Source organism: Callorhinus ursinus, unplaced genomic scaffold, assembly GCF_003265705.2.
Source record: "Callorhinus ursinus isolate GAN/ISIS: 27379988/994484 unplaced genomic scaffold, GSC_fseal_2.0 scaffold12, whole genome shotgun sequence".
Taxonomy (NCBI): Eukaryota; Metazoa; Chordata; class Mammalia; order Carnivora; family Otariidae; genus Callorhinus; species Callorhinus ursinus.
The window spans coordinates 70061186-70084395 of NW_027397074.1; the positions used below are offsets into that span (position 1 = coordinate 70061186).

A 23210-nucleotide genomic window follows, 5' to 3' on the forward strand; every position below is an offset into this window, starting at 1 on the left:
AAACAATAATCTTGATACTCAAAAATATAGTCCTTACCTTATTTATCTTCTTTTTTTTAATTTTTTATTGTTATGTTAATCACCATACATTACATCATTAGCTTTTGATGTAGTGTTCCATGATTCATTGTTTGTGCATAACACCCAGTGCTCCACGCAGAATGTGCCCTCTTTAATACCCATCACCAGGCTAACCCATCCCTCCACCCACCTTACTTATCTTCTCAAATGCATCCCCCTTTCCCAGCTGCTACTTCCTTTGGGACATCCATGGGAAAGTTGACTCCACCTTTATCTCCAGGAGGTAAGGCATGTGTTCCGGACTAAGCCAATCAATGAATAATCAATGAATTTCATTTTCTTTGCCCCAGTGACTGCTTCAGGTAGGGGCATGTGACCTAAGTCAGTCCAGTGAAAGAGAATGTCAGGACTTTTGCTAGAAATGCCAGAACAAAGATAATTTGCTTCAGGAGGTAAATGGAGGAGCTTTTTACCCGGGGAGGTCTTGGCCGCCATCTTGGGACCACAAGGGGAGAGTCTATTTAGAATGGAGCTATCACCAATGATTCAAGCAAATAAATGAAAAGGGAACCTCCAGGTACTCTCTACAATGTGTGAGCCACCCGGAAAACATGACCCCAAAGCCTTTGAACTTTTCACTTGTGGGAGCCAATAAATAATATTTTTTGTTTAAACCAATTTGAGTTCAATTTTCTATTTCTTGAAACCAAAGATTCCTTTTGATTCAAAAGAATGAATAACATGGCTAAGAGGGAATGGAATACATTTCAGATGGGTTAAAGAGTTAAATGTGAAAAATGGCCCATACAAGAGAAGTTATATATGTTGAAAAGATGAAAGTGGTATAAGCCTTGTTTTAAGATTTTATTTATTTTTGAGATAGAGCAAGAGAGAGCGTGCAAGTGTGGGGTGGGGGGAGGGCTGTGGGAGAGGGAGAAGCAGTCTCTCCACTGAGCAAGGAGCCGGATGCAGGGCTCAATCCCAAGAACCTGGGATCATGACCTGAGTCAAAGGCAGATGCTTAACCAACTGAACGACCCAGGTGCCCCAAGCATTTCTTGACCTTTACATGGTAAAGGCCCTCATGAGCAAAGAAGTAAAGGCTTATGGTTTGTAAAAGAAAAACAGTTATAGATTTGACTACTTAAATCTTTTTAATTTGTGTAGATAAAAACAGTACCACAAACAAAATAAACAGATAAATGAGAGATTCTAGAACTTTTGCAATTATATATAACAAATATATATAAATATATATATGACAAAGAGTAGTGTTCTTAATATATAAAGACCTCTTGCAAACTTATGAGAAGAATACATCTCAAAAGAATGGGTAAAGAACATGAGAAGGTGGGAGAAAAAAAGGAATTCAGTTGGTCAATTAAAGTGAAAGCAGTCCAATCTTAGTAATTAGAGATACACAGATCAAGGTAAAACCAGATGTCTTTGCGCCTAGCAAATTATCAAGAACTTTAAAATGATATCTTGCATAGCTAAGGATGCAGGGAAATAAGCACCATCATACAATATTGGGCATGGAAACTGGTTCAAGCATTCTACACAGCAATTTGGCATTATGTATCAAAAACCCTAACATATACAAACCATATAACATAGTCATTTCATTTAAAAGTTTTAAATATTTAACACATTACTTGCCTGGAGGTTTCTAAGTGGTAATAATAACTCTACCACTTAATATGTGCAAGGTTCTATGCCAAAGTACTTTCCATCTATTATCTCAGTTCATCTTCTCTAACACCCAGAAACACAAACACTGCTATCATCCCCACTTTACAGATGAGTAAACCAAGGCTCAGGATGGCTCATGAGTGTGTTTCTGATTAGATGACAAGTAAGTCGTGGAGCTGGAATTCAGTCGTAGAAAGTCTGATTTCAGAGCCCTTATGCTTCACTATTATACTAAAGTATTCTTCTGGCCTTGGCTCGTATTCTGTTCAATTTTTTTTTCTTTTAAAATGAAGATTTATTAATCTTGAGTTAAAACTTAAAAGGCATACTTCTGCTAAGAATACAAAGCTGAGAAAATGGAAGAGAAAGAAGGCAAGAAAACCAACATTTATTTAGTCCTTATGATATATTGGACTGTTCTACCCTCCACGAAGCCACAGAACCACTTTGCAATGTAGTTATGATTATCCCTGTTTCACTGATAAGTTGAGACAGAGAGATCATGACATGACCAAGGTCACTGAGCTACCTAGCAAAACCAGAATTCCAATCTACATCTGCTTGACTCCTAAGCCCTTGCTCTTTTTACTATTGGCTAATAAAAACAAAATGTACAAATACAATATTTCGTGAGAAAAAATAAACTTCTGCAATTGGTTTCAAAAAGTCAACTGTATAAATAAGAATTGGGAGACCTATTTTGTTAACATTTCAGGTGCAAAAGATCTCAGGACTTGGGTTGACTGTGAAGTACCATGAGTGAATAGTGGGACTGTCAGAACATTCCTACAGTCTCAGATGGCGTTAACAGAAAAACCACGTCCTGGAAAGGGGCAAGACTGTTCCAACTGGTTTGTACACTGTTTATACCAGATAAGGAAAATTGAGATTAATTCTGAGTGCCACATTTTAAAAGGACAGACAGCAATGGATGTCCAGAGGAGAGTAGCCAGTTGGTAATAAAATATATACATACCCCTATGCAAGTATACATACGTAAAGATTGGATTATTTCACAAAAGTTCAATAAGAAGACCCAGGAGGTAGCTGAAAACCACCCTCAATTAGCTGAAGGGCAGCTATATGGAAAAATTCTTCTTATATTGTGTGTGACTCCAGAGGACAGGGAGCTGTCACTGGAAGGAGGTAGATTTGGGCCAGTTAATGAAAAATCGAAACATGACCATGTCTTGCATATCTTTTTAGGCACTAAAATGCCAAGCACACTGCTTTAGACATAACAGGCACTCTGCATATATGTGTTGAACTGAACTGAATGTTCGATTGCTGCTCAAAAACTCAACGAGTTTGCCTTGTAGGGTAGTAACATGCGAGCAGAAGCTAGCTGGCAACCTGTTGTAATAAAGACTCCCATTCCCATAAAAAGAAATTCCTACACCTTGCCCCACTCCACCTTCTTCCCAGCCATTCCCTGCTTCCCTCCCAGCCAAACTTCAAAGAGGAGTCTTCACTGCATCCATTCCAGCCTAACTTGTAACTCTCTAGAACATGTGCTCATCAGATCTAATCACCAAACATAATCCTGTCACTCATCCTACCCCAGGGAGAACTGCTGGTCATTTCCTCCTGGAAGGGCTCCTCTCCCTTTACTTACAGACCTCCACTGACCCAATCTCACGCTACCTTTCCGTTCCTCCTCAGCCTCCTCCCCAGCTCCTCCTCCCATGACAACTTGCCTGCACACTTTCTCTTTCAGCTTCTCCGTGTTTTCTCTCCCCAGGATATCCCATCCATTCTGAGGATTTAGCTACCATTGGACACCCTTCCGAACCTACACACTCAGTCCAAACCTCTTTCCTGATCTGCAGACCTGTCTCATTCGCCACTGGTATCACTGCAAACTTAATATGCTACCCATCATCCCCACCACGTGTGCTCTCCTTACCCCCTTTAGCTTAGTTAATGTCATTACGCTTCAACCGTGGCCTCTCTCCCCTGCTCCCAAACTCCTATCTAATCAATAGCCATGTCCTCAATACTACTTCTAAATCTCCCTTGGATTTGTCACTGCTTTTCATCCCACTGCTGCTATGGTGATTCAGACCTTAATCCCTTCCTTAGACTATTACAGAGGCCTTCTAATTGGCTTTCTAGGCTCCAGTCTCCCTTTATCCTAATGCAGCCTTCATCTTGCCAACTAAAGGTTTATTTATTTTTTTTAATGTGAATGATCACACCTCTCCCCTATTTAAGAGCTTCTGGTAATTACTTATTGTCTTCAGTATAAAGTCCAAATTCCTTACCTAAATCAAGCTTCTTCTTGATAAGGCTACAACCCACCTTGTCATAGTCATTTTCAGCTCACACCAGACTTTCCTCTTTTTTCTGAACACAGTTTGCCTTTTCACAACTTTGTACCCTTTTCTTCCTATTCCCATTGAGAAAATGCCACTCCTCTCCCCTTGGCCAACCCATCTCCTCCCTCAGTGCCCGATCCAAACTTCAGCATCTCTAGAAAAAAAAAATCGCTTTTAGTTTCCAAGTAAGACATCAGGGCTAGACATATGGTATTTAAAGCAGCAGACTGGGGGTGCCTGGCTATCTTACTTGGTAGAGCATGTGACTCTTGATCTTGGGGTTGTGAGTTCTAGCCCCATGTTGGGTGTGGAGATGACTTAAAAATAAAATCTTTTAAAAATAAATAAATAAAAGAAAGAATGGACTGGAGGGGTAATTGTAGAGAAGTAAGCCCAAGGGAGCTTCCAGCATTCAGAAATCAGGAAGGACTACGCAAAAGTGAGTGAGACGGGATACACGATGAGGTAGGAGGAAAGTCAGTGTGATGTGATGGAAGTCAAGTGAAGAAAATGTTTCGACAAGAAGGAGTGATCATCTGTGCCAAGAAGCTGCTGAGAGGACAGTAAGGTGAGGATGGACGATTGACCCTTAGATTGGGGAACCTCTAGATCTTTGTGTGACCTTCTTGTGTGTTTTCAGTGGAGTAATGGGGAACAAAGGGCTGACTGAACTGGCTTCAAGAGATAGAAATGAGGAAGTAGATGTTTGTTGAATGGGTAAAGTATTGGATGAATGAAGAAATGATGTCTTAGAGAGAATTCCATAATTGGTCAGGAACCAAAATAGATGAGTTATTTTGAACTCTCAGAGTCTCTGAAAAATTTCCAAATAGAAACAAGGATGCAATTGCATGATGCAAAGCTTTTCTTAAGTGACAAGGGAATTCAGAGTAAGATTAACCAAGCAGTGGAGTTATTCTAGGGAAGGTTCCATGTGAGTTCTGTAGTGATCCCATTTTATCAACTGCTGACCCAGTTCACAAAGACCTTCGTGCAGGACTTCTCAGAGGCTTCAGGGAAGAGCAGTCCCTGCAGGCACTTATGTGTAGCATAGTCAGAGACTCTTTCCAAACACCTCTTGCTAGTGTGTGGAGTTGCTATAAGAAGCCTGTAAGGCCAGCTCTCATTCCTTTGGAGGCTGGGCTGTACAACGTCTGAGTGATTAGAAAGAGGTGAGCAGAAAAAACCTGACCCATCCAACATAGTGCATTGAAAATGCCTTTTTTGGAAATACTTCTGTATAAAATTTTTATACTGAAATAATGATGGAGATGGCCTAAGTGATCACCTATATTTGAGGAAGAGGTAGGCTGTTCTTACCTGCCACCCCCTGGAGTATGATAGTAATGAAATACGGAGAATATAGACTCAAGCTTTGATTTTGTGACATTCCTCAAGTGGTCAGAGTCTTAAAAGGCACTTTGGTGTAGATTCCATGTAGAATGTGTTTGTACTTATATGACTGAGGACAAATAACCTAGGGACCATATATTTCCCTTTACAGAATTGTCTATGGTGAAGTCCAGGGCTTGGACTGTGAAATAGAATCTGGCATAGAATATTTGAAGAACCGCCTGTTTCCCATAGTTCCCCAAATGCATAGGGTGCTCTTATTTGCCTATCTGTGCCTTTGCCCATGATGTGCCCTCTATGTGAAATACCCCAATCCCTTTTACCTGACATGCTAAGGTCTAGGAGCACCTTCTCTAGGAGACCTTCCTCATCCTCTCAGACACACACCTATCCCCTCGCTATGCTCCCCAAACCATTTTCATGTGTCATTCCTTCTCCACACCTACCGCACTGAACTACAGTTGTTTACTCCTCTGGTTGTTTACCCTCACTGGGCTGTGAGTTTCCTGAAGTCAGGGATTTGGTCTTCTTCCTAATTTTATTCTTCCCATCTAGAATAGTGCTTGTACATTTTGAGCACACACTCACTGTTTTGAATGGATGTATGAATGCTTGAGGGCCTTAGTGAATGAATGAGTGAATGAATAAATGAGAAGGTCAGAAAAAAAATGTTATCCTCCAAAAGGAAGCTAATGAAAGCATAAAAGTGCCAGTGACTTTACATACATGCACAATTTGTGCAGGTAAGGGTACTTTTGAAATCCAGCTGAGATGACAAGATCATTTCAACATAGTGCGTATGAAGAAGAGACATTACAATCGACTAGTAATATGTCTAGCACAAGTTGGTGAGAACTGTGCTGATTGAAAGCAGAGTTGTGTAGTGAAATTGATTCTTTTTTATCTAGATTTGAGAGAGAGATTTCATCTGTAGGACACATGAACATTTTGTTGTTGGTTATTTCTTTTAAGCAAGATATTTTTCATCTTAAAGTGTAAGGGCAAAGTACACTTTAATAAACATGTTTATCTAAAGCAAGGCTTCACTGTAAAGAAGGAAGGAAGGAAGAAAGGAGTGAAGGAAGGAAGGAAGGAAAAAAGAAATGAGCTGTTATACCTCTAAAATGGAAGCTACGTGTTACATTGAACTGTCATTTTATCCCAACATGCCTCGGTTTCTTTCATGCATATTGTAAAATGATAATAGCCCTTACTAGTATTTACATTATAAAAGTGTTGTTACTGTAAATTAGATAGTATAAAATGGGTTATGATGTCTTCCCTGAAAGACATGCACTATACACAAATGAGCTATTATTATTTAGTTTTTCCTTTTCAATCTCATTAAATGAGAATTAGATGAAAACTTGGCTTTAAAGCAATATCCGGTGGGTAAATGATTATTGACTGAAGTGAAATGAAAAAAAAAAAATCTTTAGCTGAAAACTCAGTGTAGCCAGTATGTGCACAAGGCAAAAACAGTATATTTGTCTGTGATGTTCATCACTGTTTTTATCCCTCTCCGTGCTATAATCACAAACTGAAGACAGTGAAGGCTTTCTGTTCAGTCATTGCGAGCGTTTTTGAGAATATGGACATCCTGGAATGATTACAATTTGGCAACATTTTTTCAACTAATCAAGCCACGGAGCTAGTTTTGTTATTGATTTCGGGCCTGCATGAATACCTTGTCAGGCCTCTGTTTCCATTCCTGGTTCTTAGGCTCAGGGATGGCTATTCACTACAACCTTTTCAGGTTGTTCCCCATTCACACCACCCAGGCCAGAGCTTATCTGGCTTCCTCTTGCAATCCAGCGTTATGATGGCAGGAGAGGGGTTGTGGAGATAAGATTGGGGGAATTGTTGTGCAAGTTGGGAACTTCAGTTCGAGTCACAAAGGCCTGAGAGAACACACTGGGAAGATTCGGGATAACAGATCCAGTGGGATGGATTTACTGTCCAGCATGACTGTGCCTGGCCTCTGTGTGTGCATAAGAGCTTCAGCCCATTTCCAATTCTTGGTCCTTGTTCTTGGATGGCCCTCCTGCTCCTCCCCTCATGTCCAAACCCCTTACAGTGTTCATCCATAATGTATTGGCTCACCTTCACTCCCTAGGACCAATCTTCAGCATTGTTGACAGTGGTAGTCATCTGTTTTCCACCTGACCCATGTATTTTGGCTTCTGGATTTTGTTCTCAGAAAGGCCCCCTGCTTGGATAGTGGTCTGGCCAGCTGTGGGGCCACCTGCCTTCTCCAGACTCCAAGGTGACCAAATTTCTCTCCTCTCCTTCTAACTGGTCCCAATACATAAGCTCTGGCAATAAGTGAATGGTAATGATCATGTGACAACTGTATCTGACCAGATTTTTACCTATGGTGGGCTGCTCAGAGAGGCCAGGTTACATCATGCACCACAGTGGGCCTGGTGTCCAGGAAGACGGTGCAGGCCTTTGAGGCCTCGCGAAGCATCGGGTGCAGAGGAAGAGCTGGGTGCAGAGTGGAGAAGGCAGGTTTGGTTTACTCTACGGTGTTAGCCATGTCCAGCACTGGTGGTGGAACCACAGGCCCATGCACAGGCCACACCTGCAAGCAAGAGTGTTGCTAGGTAATCAGCTGAGCTACAGGTGACTATAGGTGGTAAGGAAGCCTTCGTGGTGGCCCTCTTTCCTTCCCTTTGGGAAGAAAATTGAGGGATTAACTCTTCCATTTTTGAGTCAAACTTTTTGAAATAGTTGTGTAGACATTGTTCACTGGCTGTCTTTGTTCCTCGATCCATGTGACCGGGCTTCTGCCTCCACAAGCTGCTCTTGACCTGCTGCTCAAGTGTCTCCTTGGCGCTCACCCCATGACTGCTTCTCAGCCTTTTTCTTGATCTCTTGACAGCATTTGCCTTTGTTGACCACAACCTACTTGTTGAAATGTGCTTTTCCTTTGTCCTCTGTGATACCTCACATTCTTGTTTCCCTTGTCTCCCTCTGATTGCATCTTCTTCCTCTTTTTTTTTTTTTTTAAGGAAACTTTGCCCATCCTTTAAGGTCAGTTTTCCTCTTGGGCTCTCTTAGGCCTTTTCTCTTCCCCAATGCTCACTTAGGGTATCTCATTCATCATTGTGGATTCTATTGTTGCCTGTCATGTGCTGATGATCCCTACACCTATATCCTCAGACTTCTAGATCAGACTACCTGCTGCTACCCTGCCCATGTTCTCCAGGTGTCACACACCAAACATGATCTGGTCTGAACTTGCCCCTTCTCCACAGCTCCTCTTGTTTGTGTTTCTATTTTGCTGTCCTGGTGACTGACATCACTGTCCACCCAGGTGGTCAAGCCAAACATCTGAGCAGCAGTCTTTACTTTTCTCTTTCAAAACCCTAACATTCAAGTGATTACACATTTTAGTAGACTCCACCTCCTTTATGACAGAGCTTGTAAGGTTCTGAATAATTTGGTCCCACTTACCTTTCTGATCTCATCTCTGACCGCTCTGTCCCAGCTATGCTGAACTAATTTTCAGTGCTCAGATGCTCAGCATGCACAGTCATTTCTGTTACCTCCAAAATGTGCATCTGCCATATCTCCTCCACCTAAACAGACTTGCCCCGTTTCTTTTTTTTTTTAAGATTTTATTTATTTATTTGAGAGAGAGAGTGTGCATGAGTGGGGGGGGGAAGGCAGAGGGAGAGGGAGAAACGGGCTCCCCACTGAGCAGGGAGCCCAACATGGGGCTCGATCCCAGGACCCTGGGGTCATGACCCAAGCCTAAGGCAGATGCTTAACTGACTGAGCCACCCAGGCACCATGCCCCATTTCCATTTTTAAACTAACTCCTTCATACCTTGTAAGTCCCCATGTACAAGTCTCTAACTTGCAATTCTCCCAAAGTCTGGATTAGGTGATCCTCCTAGAGCTCTTGATATACTTCTGTATCAGAGCTTCCTTTCTTATTTCTAGCTTGCCTTCTACTATAAGCTCTACTCTAAAGCCCCCGGAAACAGGGACCATATTTATCCTATTCACCTTGGTATTCCTAGTACCAACACAGTAATTGGTACAAAATAAATGCTCAATGAATGAGGGAATATAAATGTTAAAGGTATCATTGTGAGAATATAAATTTTGAATCAGAATATGCAATTATCTGGGACTTATCAAGTCCCTCTAATATCAAAGGGAATTGAAATTTATCTAAAACTCTTTAGAAGAATTTATCAACATCAGAATAATGAGCAGATAGCAGTTAATAGAGGTGCATTTCACATCTGTCCCTGGTGGGCTTCTTTTCCAGAATTCAGTATCCAGATTCTCTGAGCCATGTTTTGGGATCACCCAAGCATTCCATCCTCCTGAATTTTCATAAATTACTGGATTCATAACCCACTCCATACTTGAGAAGATGGGGATTGGAATAAGGTAAGTGTTAGCTTCTCTGTTTTTCAATTCTTCGATTCTCCTCTCTGGAGTTTTCGTCAAGAGGTGTGACTGGCTTCCGTTCTAGTCTTGATGGCCTCACAGTGTTTGAATATCCTATGCATATGAAGAAATGTTGTGAAGTCTCTTGAGGAATTATGTTCTTTCAAATTTTATTTTTGTTTCATGACTATTTACTTTCTTCCTATTGTTCTACCAATTTTTTCTTAATGTGATGATTCCACATAGAGGAAAGTGGGCTTTGCAAAATCAACTTGCTGCCCACTTCGGGACACCTTTTGGACCAGATGCTCACTAAGAATGTAGGACATGAGCACTGCAATTAAACTTTAAAAACAATTCTGCGTTAGCCATGTTGTCTATGGACCACCTCCCATTCCATCCCACTGTCAACTTTCCTTATCCCCGTACCTGCTTTAGCTTTTCGTTGAAAGACCTTAGTATTATTTATACTTTAAAATTTATTATCTATCTCCTCTACTAGAATGTAGGCTTACCGAGGGTAGGGATTTTGTTTTACTCACCATTATATGCCCAGCACATGGAATAGTAACTGATGCGTGGTAGGCACTCAATAAATATTTGTTGATTGAATGAGTGATGTCTTTTTAAAAAAATTTCTTAAGACGCTGATGCACACCTAGGTCTCTAGGGATCTAATGCAGGTCTGGTTTGTAGCCCCATCCCCCTCAACACTTTTATTGATGATTAAGATAATAACATTGATGGTGTGATAAATTGATCACACACCAACTGGAAAGAATCACAAATGAGCTGGATGAGACAGTCAGGATCTCCTCCTGCCCCCCGACTGAATCCCGACAAAATGTAAGAACGAATCACACCTAACAATATAAAGTTTAATAGGGACAAGTGTAAAGTACTCAAAGATCCAAAATTCAGTTGTACAAGTATAGATTGGGGGCGAGATGTCTTACAATTGCTCACATAGGAAGATTTAGAGTCTCCTGTAGATTGTTAGTAGATGATGAGTCAACACAGTGTGATGTACCTCAAAAAAAAAATCAATCTTTTGCTATATTAATAGAAATATAGTGTTCAGGTTGGGAAGTTGTTCTCTAGTACTCACTTGTGATCAGGCCACATTTGTTCTGTGTTATAAACCCTTCAACCTGTAAGAAGGACATTGATAAACAAAAGATTATTCAAGGAGAGTAAAAAAGGATGAGGGATCTGGTAAATAGTGTCATATAAAAATGATTAAAAATGATTAAAAAATGTAAGATTGTGTGTGGGTGTGTGAGAATGGGGATGATAGCTAGCATATATAGCTACCTTCCAAAGTTAGAGGGGCTATCCTGCAGAGGAGAGATGAGATTTCTTCTGAGTAGTCCCAAATGACAGATGGAGGACCCCTGAGTGGAAGATGTAAGCATGTATATTTCAACCCAACAATTAGCCTTGCTCACCGATCAAGTAGATAACGTTAGTAGTAAGTTCTCTGCCCCTGATGGTATTCAAGCAGAATTCAGGCATTCCTGCCCCATTTGCTGGATATATCTGTGATGGAAGTTCAAACACTGGGGTGAGGGATCAGGTTCATCACAATAGCAAACACATATAGAGTGCCTACTATAGGGCAGGTACCATCATATGTGATTAATGTGGATTGTTATGCTTAAAACTCATATCAGTCGTACTAGTTCCATCTTACAGATGAGAAGAGTGAAGCTCAGAGGGGTTAAGCAACTTGCCCAATGTCTTACACCTTGTACAAAGCAGAGCAAGGATTTGAACTTAAGCAGTCACATCTCTGACCTTAATTATTATTCTATAAAGGACTCCCACTTCTAGAAAACCATTCCTTCCCACCCTGACATTCTGTCACTCTAATGAAGTATTCAAACCAGGGAGCTTATTATCTCCAGTAGTAAATGATTCTCTAGTAAATAGTTCCTTTCAATATAGTATGTAGGGACTAAATTTGCCTGGGCATTTGCCACTTGTGGTGTACCATATGGAGCCCAGCATAGGACCTGACACACAATAGGTGCTCAGTAATAATTTTTTTAAAACAAAAAGAATACGTGAATGTAACCACACAAGATTGGCTGCATTCAAAATGACAAAATCTCAATATATTGTGCCAGAGGAAAAACGAGAATTTCTGGGTGGTCTACTGAGGACACTTGGCAAAAAGTGGTAATCCATCATTTCTAGCAAAGGCCTTGAGAATTCCTGCTCAGTTTGGACAATATTCATTTCAACAAATATTTATTGAGTGCCTGTCCTGTGCTAGGTGTGACCAACATGCTGAGGGTCCAGAGGTGAATAAGAGGATGTACTGTTAGTGGGGGAGATGGACAGGTAAGCAAATTCTGACAATGCCATGTGACAAGTGCTGTCGCAGAAATGTGTGTGTATGTGTGTTTTTCAAGTATTACAGAAGCACAGAACTAATTCTACTTGGTTGCAAGAGTTGCCTGATACTTGATTACATTTTAAAAATGACTGCAACATACTTATATGAGTTTATTTGGTCTTCATAAAGACCATGTGAGGTCCATGATCCCTTTCTGTACAGAAGATGAAATAAAGTTTCATAGAGGTTAGGTGAGTTCCCCCAAGGTCAGGCAGCTGATAAGAATAATTGCTGACACTTAGTGCATGCTTAGGATATCTGAGACTCTGTTTTAAACCCTATTAAGACATTTTTTGTTTAAAGATTTATTTAGGGGTACCTGGGTGGCTCAGTCATTAAGTGTCTGCCTTCGGCTCAGGTCATGATCCTAGGTGCTGGGATCGAGCCCCGCATCGGGCTCTCTGCTTGGCCAGAAGCCTGCTTCTCCCTCTCCCACTCCCCCTGCTTGTATTCCTGCTCTCGCTATCTCTCTCTCTGTTAAATAAATAAATAAAATCTTTAAAAAAAAGAGATTTATTTATTTATTTTAGAGAGAGAGTGGGGGTGGGCAGAGAGAGAGAGAGAGAATCTGAAGCAGACTCCAGGATGAGCGCAGAGCCTGACATGGGGCTCATCTCAGGACCCTGAGATCACGACCTGAGCCAAAACCAAGAGTGGGATGCTTAACCAACTGAGCCACCCAGGCGCCACGGCCCTATTTAGACATTTAATCCTCATGACTACTCTCTGAGGCTCTTATTGATATCACTGTAATTTTACAAATGGGAAAACCGGGCACAAGATTTAAATGACTTGCCCAGAGTCGCATAGCTAGAAAGTGGAAAACAAGAATTCGCATCTCTGCGTTCTGGCTTTAGCAGGCACACACACTTACCCACTGAGCTAAATTACCTTTAACTGGTTCCCTAAAGAGCTGGAACTCACCTGGAGTCTGAGTCCAAGTTCAGCTTTCTTTCAGGTGGCCTTGCCCTTTAGCGATATTGCATCCCAATGAAAAGAAGTGGTGTGTGCCTGAATATAAGGAGAGGTCGTGTAGGTTGGGCATCCAAGGAAGTGTTTTGGGAGCGGAGTGGTAAAATCTAGAATATGCATTAGTTGTGTACACAGAGTTTTTCAGGGTGGCCAAAATTTGGCTTGTTGTCCTTCAGGTCAGCACTCTGAGCTCTAGGGACTATGATTTGTTACTCATAGGAACTAGCCACCAACACTTAGCCTGCAGCCTTTTTAAAATCGAGTTTAAATTTTTTAAAAGAAGATGACAGGATGTAAAACATTAAGAATGAAGCAAGTTAAATTCAATACCTTATAAATAAGCAAGAATGGAGTTACAGAAAAGGAGAAATGAAGTACATAATTGCTTAAATTGTCCAAGCCTTTTCTCTATAATAAAAATTCTTGGATTGAAAAATAGTTCAATCCAATATTATTGTGCTTTAATAATTAAGTTGAGTTGGCTCTGTGGCAAATCTGAGAAAGAATTGGTTATTAAAATGAATGAAGTAGATTACCCTTCTCTCAACAATTACTACTTTAGCTAATGTGGATATGACCCATGCAATTGAATCGACTGCATTTTTTAAGACATCCATCTCCCATAATTTTTGGAGATTTGATAATTTTAAAATTAGCTGCAGGGATTTCTGTGGTAGGCAGAGGGGCAGAAAGGGTCAATGTTCTTCAGCATTCATTCCTTCAAAGCAGGTGGGATTTGGGGTTTTGTTTGGTTTTTAGTGTTTTGTTTTGTCCTTTATGGAGGCCTGGTAGATTCACCAATTATCTTGGCCTTTGTGTTTATGGATTTCTATTTTCTTGGCTTCAGGTCCTTGGAAACATTTGTTTTGATGATGGCAGGAGGGTTAGTCATGTTTTATTTTTGTTGTTCCTATTTATTTTTAAGATCCTTTTGTTCAAGGCAACTTACAAGGTATTGTATAACCTGCATTTATGTCTCCACAAATAAAATACTCTTAGTAGTAACTTCTAATACAACTTTAGAGGGATAGTTAATAATTTGATGCCCAGTTCATGTCCATCAGAATGATTCTGCAGTATTAGTAGCTAGAACAAGGGTATGCTCTGAAAAAATAATGCTTGAAATTTATAATTGAATTTAGCATTTAAACTTGAAATCTCAAGTTTTGTAGATCAACTAATTTTGAGCTACCAAGCAGACAAATTCTTATAAACATATTTTCCTTTGCATCACCGAGTCAGTAAAAGTTGGAAAATTCTTTTTTCACACATTCCATTTTTAACTAAGCCTAAAGGTAAATTGCTTTTAGAAACCACATCCCAAACAAACAGTTTTTCATAAAGTTATGAGTAAACGAATAGAGTAGGCTCTGCTAGCATTCGGGATGTATGTCTAATTAGAACTCCCAGTATTTCAAACATATAATTTACCAACGTTGAGGTTTTTAATTCTTAACTTTGAGTCCACTGAGATAAAACAAGTGACCCTTGTTGGAAATATGTCAAGAATCAGTTTTCTCAGGTTGACCTTTAGTTTCCTGGTCACCAAATCAAAAGCTGTTGGTTCCCAGGCTTAAAGGTGTCTGAACTTACTAAGGTTGTTAAAAGATCAAGGCAGAAAGCTAGCTTGGCTTTGCGGCTGTGAAGAACAGATCGCCCCCTCCCTTCTCCTTGATGCTTCTTTGTCGGTTTCTCCATGAGAGATGCTCCATCTCAACTGGCTCCATCTTTGCTCTAATATGAAGAATGCTGCACCTCTTGCACATCTTCCATTGTGTGAGGGAGATGGAGAACCCTGTTTTTACAATGAGACAGATGAATATCATCCTTTGAACTGACTTGACATACTTTCTAGTACAAGGCTCCATACTAGGCACCAAGGACTGCTGCAAATGCTCTCAATCACCAGTGTTCATAACTTAAAAGTGCTAACACAGGATTTGTAATGCGCTTGATAACTGTGTGACCTTGAGCAAGAAACTTAACCTCTCTCCAAAATAACTATTTCACAAGGTTATTGTAGTAAATAAGTGAGATTATATATGAATATAATTAGCACAAAATGGGGCACATAGTTGCAATTGTAGATTGAATTTATGCGAAGCATATAATCATCAAAATGATTTGAACCTCAAGTGGACAAATGGACCCAAATCAACATTATCTGCCCCTAGCCATTTGTTAAATCAGAAAATTTCACTTCCAAATGAATAATCACATCTACCAATGACTTTAAAGTCTACATTTAGAACAAAATGTTACTCTAATGATATTCTGTTAATATATTTCAGAAAGGGGGTGCCTGGGTGGCTCAGTCGTTAAGTGTCTGCCTTTGGCTCAGGTCATGATCCCAGGGTCCTGGGATCGAGCCCCGCATCGGGCTCTCTGCTCAGCAGAAAGCCTGCTTCTCCCTCTCCCACTCCCCCTGCTTGTGTTCCCTCTCTCACTGTGTCTCTCTGTCAAATAAATAAATAAAATCTTAAAAAAAAATATATATATATATATATATTTCGGAAAGAAGTTGACTGTGGTTTCTTTAGGAGAAAATTACATGTGAACCAAAAGAAGAAGGAATACTAGATATCTTTATTTCAGAATAAATGAAGGGTTACTTATCTGATTATAGGTCATTCAGATGATATAATTATTAGATGTCCATATGTAATTACAAAACATGCTTGTTTTTATAAGTTGATTTGAAACAATTTTACTGATCTCAAAGAACTAATTTCCTCCTAATCGAATGGCAAACCTTGCAGTACACCATATTAACTTTTAATATGCTAAAATTACTCATTAACTATCTTTTTCTTTAATTGCATCTACATCATGGCCCTACATTTATTTCAGCGATATGAAAGGAGTGATTTCAACTGATTCTCTCTCTGCATCACTAGATTTCTCTCTTGCTCTCTCTCCTTCACTAGAAAGTAGGAGAGAGAAACATTCATCCCACCCACTTACCTGTGAAAAAAGGATTCTCCGAGGCTGCCAGGAATGAACACTGTAGTAAAATTACAAGAAAATTTTGTTAAGAAACCTTTTCTCATCTGGAAGGTATTTGACTGAAACCTGAGGTGCTAGATTTCAGACAAAGGTGACTTTGGAGGAGAAAGTTGGTGCCAAACTGGATCAGTTGTTTCTGTGTTATGTAAGGAGGAGGAAAAAAAAAATGAGCTGTTTATTCCTAAGCCATAAATTTAAGATTATCCTATTATACCAAATGACAGAATTTCCAAACCTCAAAACTCAGAGTTATATTTTCATGAACTATTATCTGTAGCCACTCAAAGCTAAATACACTTAAATATTAAATAATTTGCTTTGCCCAGTTATATTTAAAATATACAAAGTTATTTTATTCACTGTGTCAGCAGTGAATTCTAGTTGAACTGTGAAAATGGCATTGTTAAACAAAAGATTTTTCTTTTTAAATAGCTTTTTCCTGATTATAAAGAATATATGTGCAGTATAAAAATTATAGTATATATGTAAAAACAAAAAATATAAATCACCAAATCACCCATAATCCTATCATCCAGAGGTAACCACCATTAATATTTTGTTGTATTTCTTTATAATGGATGTTTATCCACACACCTCCCAAAATACCCATTATATATAAATGCATATTAATGCTTTATTATAGAAAATTTTAAAACATAAACAAAAGTAGGTAGAAAGCATAATGAGTCCCATGTACTCATCAACCCATCCATACCCTCTTTTTCTTCCCTACTCATTTTATTTCAAAGCAAATATCAGAAGTTATATCATCTTTTTTGTTTGTATTTGTCTTTGTTTTTAAAGATTTATTTATTTATTTTGGGGGGTTAGGGAGAAAGAGAATCTCAAGCAGTCTTCTGGAGGCTGAGCGAGGAGATCATGACCCTGAGCTGAAATCAAGAGTCAGATGCCCAACCCATGAGCCACCTAGGCACTCCTGTTTTTGTTTTTTTTTGGGGGGGGACAGACAGAGGGAGGGGAAAGAGAGAATTTTAAGCAGGCTCCATGTCCAGTGCAGCGCCCGATGTGGGGCTTGATTTCACAACCCTGATATCATGACCTGAGCCGAAATCAAGAGTCCAATGCTTAACTGACTGAGCCACCCAGACACCCCAGAAATTGTATCATCTTAACCATAAATATTCCAATTTGGATCTTTAAAAGATAAGGTCTTAAAAAAAAACATAACCAGGGCGCCTGGGTGGCACAGTTGGTTAAGCAACTGCCTTTGGCTCAGGTCATGATCCTCAAGTCTCAGGATCGAGTCCCACATCGGGCTCCTTGCTCAGCAGGGAGTCTGCTTCTCCCTCTGACCCTCTTCCCTCTCGTGCTCTCTATCTCTCATTCTCTCTCTCTCAAATAAATAAATAAAATCTTTAAAAAAAACATAACCACTATCACATCTAAACTAATTAACAATAATATTTTAATAATATGAAGTATTCAGTGTTCAAATTTCCAATTGTCTCATAAATATTATAATTTATTTTCATAGTTTGTTTGAAGCAGGATCCAAATGAAGTTCCCATACTGAGATTGGTTGATATGTCTGCTAAATCTCTTTAAATATATATGGGTTTCCACTCTAATATTTCCTTCCAACTTATTTGTTGAAGAAACCAAGCTGTAGAACTTGACTTTTCACATTGCACCCCATAGTATAGGTTAATATCTCTTATATCCTGTGCATTTCCTACAACCATCTGCAGGCTTTATCAGATTCCATTTTTTGTTTTTTGTGGTTTTTGTTTTTGTTTCTTTTTTTCAAGACTGCTTCATAGGTAGTGGTGTGTTTTGCCATTGGGGGGGCATAATGTGTAATAATCTCTTCTTTTATGTTATCTAGAATCATTGGTTTCTTAAGAATTGCAAAATAGAATTGAATTGAAACAAAACAAAATTCTTTTAAAAGAATTGCAAAATAGTAATATTTTAATCCCATTATTCTTTGAATTGATTTTCTGGCAGGTGCCAATGGTGGTCAAATAGGTGTTTTGTTATTTTGCTTTTATTGTTGTTGTTGTTTTCAATTATCATTTGAACTCATTAATTGAAACATGTTCAATGTGTTTCAATACATCTTGTTAGTTATTCTTTTTTTTAAAGATTTTGTTTATTTATTTGACAGAGACATAGCGAGAAAGGGAACACGAGTAGGAGGAGTGGGAGAGGGAGAAGCAGGCTCCCCACCGAGCAGGGAGCCCAATGTGGGGCTCGATCCCAGGACCCTGGGATCATGACCTGAGCCGAAGGCAGACGCTTAACGACTGAGCCACCCGGGCGCCCTCTTGTTTAATTATTCTTATTAATGCTTAAATTATCCCTATTTGGCCTCTTCACATTAGTGCCTGACTTCTTTTGACATGACCCTAGTAGTCTTGGATAATGTCCTTGATATTTGGTATAAGGTGGTCTAGGTTCATCTTGTATAGTTCCACACAGTAAAAATCTATTTTTTTAAATCTATTTATATTTAAGACGAGTATGTATAAATATAATACCAAACCATAAGACAGAAGCTATTTATAATTGCAAAGACTGGAAACAACTCAAATGTCCATAGAGGACTGGTTGAAAAAGTTTGATGTATTCACACAATGGAATTCTGTGCAATTAAAAAATTGAATTTGGGATCTTTACATATACATATATGGATTGATCTCTAGGATACATTGTAAGTACATAGCAAGAGGGAGAAAAGCAAACATATAATTTATGTAAGAATGGATATAAATATATATTTGCATACAGATACACATATACACACACACATATACATGTGTGTATGTGTGTGTATATATTTGCTTGAATTAAAGAATAAACAGTGGAAGGATAAACATCACAAAATAATAGTTACCTATAAAAGGGGGAAAAGAATGAAGTGGAAGGGATGGTGATAGAAACTAGACTTGTTTATCTTGTTTTGTAGACTTGACTTTGGAATCACATAAACATTTTACATAATTATGAAAATACTAATTTTTTTAAAATCCAATTCCCAATTTTTTTTAAAAAGCCTAATTTTGTATCCAATTTGTGGCACACAAATTATTTTGAATAACTTTAAAACACAGTAATTTGACTACATATCCCTAATGGGATATTTCCTAAGGACAAAAAGGACTGCAAAAACATTTTTTAACCATTTTTGGTAATCATACGGTTGGTGGTAGTGTCGATATCGCTGTTCTGGGTAATATGGGATAAGCAAATACTAATTATGGGATCTTCTAATTCTATCATGTTCCGTGTCCTTCAGAATCAGGATTCACAGCATGGGAGGAAGGAAATCGAGGTGTAAAAGAGAAGAGGTTAGGTAAAAACCTTGTAGTTCTGACGTTGAATTAGAAGTTAGTGGTATAAGGTGCACTGGCTGGCTCAGTCGGTAGAACATGTGGCTCTTGATCTTGGGGTCATGAGTTCAAGCCTCACATTGGGCGTAGCCATTTCTTAAAAAAATTTTTTTTAATGTTTATATTTACATATATTTCTTAGCTCCTCTGTTCACTGAAAAGACCTAGGAATAATGATTAAGGCAGGAGCAATGAGCACCATTGGTATCTATATTAGATCTGGCTGGGGCAGGAAAAATGTCTACACACATATACATATATATCATAAATACATATAGTCATGTATACATATATTTAATGTATGTGTGACATCAGTTATTTAGCTATTCTTCTATTTCTGGACATTTAGATTGTTTCCAGTTATTTGCAGTTATATACGATACTGCAACAAAGAATTTATGCACGCCTTATTTTTTTAGTACAAATTCCTGTAAGTGGAATTACCTGGCCAGAGGGTAGGAATATATTTAAGCTCTTGATTAGTATTGTCAAATCGCCTCTAGAAAGGTTATATCAGGTTACACACCAAGCGGCAGTGCGGGAGAGTGACTGCTTCATCCCATTAATAGTTATTGACATTTTAGACATTTATATTGATATGTTTCTGCCAATATGATCTAAGTCAGGTAGAGTCACTCCGTTCTTTTTGTTTTTTCCTCTTTGATTTTCTTAGAAAGAGACTTTAAGAATACCACATGGAAAAATTACACTGATGTAACATTTTTGTGAATTTAACAACTGTGTATCAACAAAGACTAGAAGGGCCTTATCAAACTATGTGTATTACTTATAATTAATGTGTAAGCTTGCTAACACTTTAGTTGCAAACAAACATATCATGAATGTATTGATACTAACTTTTATTGCTTTTTGGTAATTTGGTAGCTACTTTTTGAAATTCCTGGGGTTCTTAATTATAACCCTACCTTTGCAGAACTCATTATATATGTGGAACTATTTCCCAGACATAGTTTACAAAGTTAACTAGCTTTGCAAACACTTCTTACATGTACCTTCAGTATGCAATTCCATATGAATATCTTGAAACAAAAAAAGTAGATTATAGATAAAAATCATAGATGGTTAAAGCTAGAGGGATCTTAAAGTTCATCTATATAGGCTAGCTTCTTTACTTGATACCTTGAGAAACCAAAGCAAAGGGCATTGCATAACCCCCCTGAGGTTATATAGCTAGTTTGTGACAGTGTGAGATAAAAATCCCAATCTGATTCAATATTGTGTTCTCTCCGTGTAACTTCCTAGTATTAGCAAAACTTGAAGGCAATATGTAAAAAATAAAAATAACTGTTGTGTTAGGGAAATGAGATTTGGGGTACTTTCCTTTGAAATTCTATTGTGATGCTACCTTTGCAAAAAAAAAAAAACAACCTATGGAAAACAGATCAACAACTGCATTTTAAAAATCAGGTAAAAGATCACTTCTGTTATTTAAAAGCTAGAAATAAATTATTCTAATAGAGATATATAGCAATCAAAATATATAGCATCTGAATGATATATATACACACATACATTCTACATACACACACATTCATACACTATTGCAAGCACTTTATTGACATTATCTCATTGAATTCTAACAATAATCTCAAGCACAGAGAGGTTATGTGACTTGCCCAGGTAATGTCATGAGTGTCAGTCAGGAGTTGAACCAAGGCAGCCATAGACACAGCGGATTGTTTAAAGTTTCAAGCCTTGATGGTCAGTTTCATTGCTTTGGAAGGTTACTATGATTGTCTGAGTCTCCCGAGCTCTCTCCCTACAGGGTCAAAGCTTCCACTTTAGAAATCCATTCATTTGAATAATTAATGATGGAATTCCTCAGAGCAAAAAATTTTAGGGACAGTGCTTCTAAACCCCTCATCGCCCATTTGCTAACTATGTGACTTTCCATTCCTTGTCAATAACATAGTTTTTTGGAGGATTAAATAAGATAAACTTTTTAGCAGAACCATTTTTTAGCAGAACACCTGGCACACAATAAATATTCAGTAACAATCACTGCTATCATCAGCATCATTGTCATCATCAATATTATTAATATCATTATCAACAGCATCACCATTATTATTTCTTTCCAATTAATCCCTTTTTAAATTCAAAAAATTGTGGAAGGAGTAATACATTATCCAAGGGGCTGGGGACTCATCAGTTGTTTTTTTCCCCGACAGGAGAGGTAGTAAAGAGAGAGATTGAAAAGAGCAATGAGGGGACCCCAAAGGCGACTCAGAGCAGAGTTTTACCCCAAATTAGTTGGGATATATTTACAGAACAGTTCATTTTAAGTCCGGTGCTCTTACAAGGGATCCTTTAATTTTTTATCGGGTTTCCAGAGGACCTATTAGGGAATGAGGAAGGGCACTGTTCTCAGGCCATGGACACAGACCGTCTTGTCTCTGCCCAAGGAATCCCATACACCATGGCCACCTGCCTGTCCACGCAGTGGTGGAAGTGGGCAAACAACCCTCAGCAAACGCTCTGTTTACTGTGCCTGGAAACAGGCCTTTTGCCATGGAAAAATTTCTCACCGTACCCATAGGTACCGGACACACATTGCACAATCTGAACGATCCTATTAAGACTTCTCGCTAACCCGTGTACCTGCTGTGCTTCAAGGCTAGGGCTGAGTGCCATTTCTAGGCGTCATTCCACTTTTTACTCATGGACGACGTCTAAAGGAGGCCTGTAGGAGCATCCTCTAGAATCCTTGTCTGGTCACAGAGCCTGAAGCCTACCTGCTTTCTGCTTCTGTCTTCTCCCTCTGATCCAATGTATACTCTCTAATTTTCAGTATTTTATTTCTCACTTTTTGTTGTTATGAAACGAACGTAAGTACATGGTAGAAGATGAAGTGGTGCAAAGGGGTATTCAGTGAAAGGGACAACGACTCCTACCCTGATCCCCAGGGCCCTTGTCCAGAAGGAACTACCGTCTGTTCGCTCATTCCAGAAACATGGCGGAGTCCCTTCTCTGTGGCAGCCACTGCTCTGGGCGCTTCAGGCTGGGGAGCAAACAGACGGATAAGATCTCTGCCTCCTGGTGGGCGTTGAAAGGGCACAAAGAAGACGCGTAAGCAAATTATCCTTTTGTATATCAGAACCCAATACATGTTACAGACAGAAACAAGCAAGGGAGGGGGACAGTGATCAGAGCCGCTGAGGTGATGTTTGAACACAGCACTGAAGGAAGATCGAGTTGGTGCTATTTGTGGGGAAAGAGCGTTCCAGACACAGAGAAAGCACATTCAAGCACGTCTGGCATGCTGTGGGGACAGGATTTTAAGTACATTTTTACAATTTTTATTTATAAAACACTTATAAAGTATCTACCACAGCCAGGCATTCTTCTGAGTACTTTATATATGTTAACTCTCTTAATCCTTGAAACAAGCCCAGGCACTCTTCTCATTCCACTGCAAAGGCAACACGAAACACGAAAGTTAGGAAAGTTGCCCCAAATCACAAATCAGTGAGTGGTCAGACCGAGACTTTCACAGAGGCTGTGTGGCTCCTGAGCCTGTGTCTTAACCGCTGCACTCCGCCACACAATAGGACAGGTGTCTCTGGAGAGCTGTGGGGCAGAATGGGAGCCGTGAGAGAGCCTGGAACAGAGGAACCAGTCCACACTTTCAGAAAATTCTGACACATGTACGTGCGTCAGAAA

At 39.2% G+C, this 23210-nt stretch overlaps 1 protein-coding gene across 1 annotated transcript in view; it reads left to right on the plus strand.

The window, feature by feature from the left end:
• The window catches only part of LOC112810950 (uncharacterized), a 79668-nt gene that overhangs the window by 15656 nt on the left and 40802 nt on the right, over nt 1-23210 (plus strand). The window lies entirely within an intron of this gene.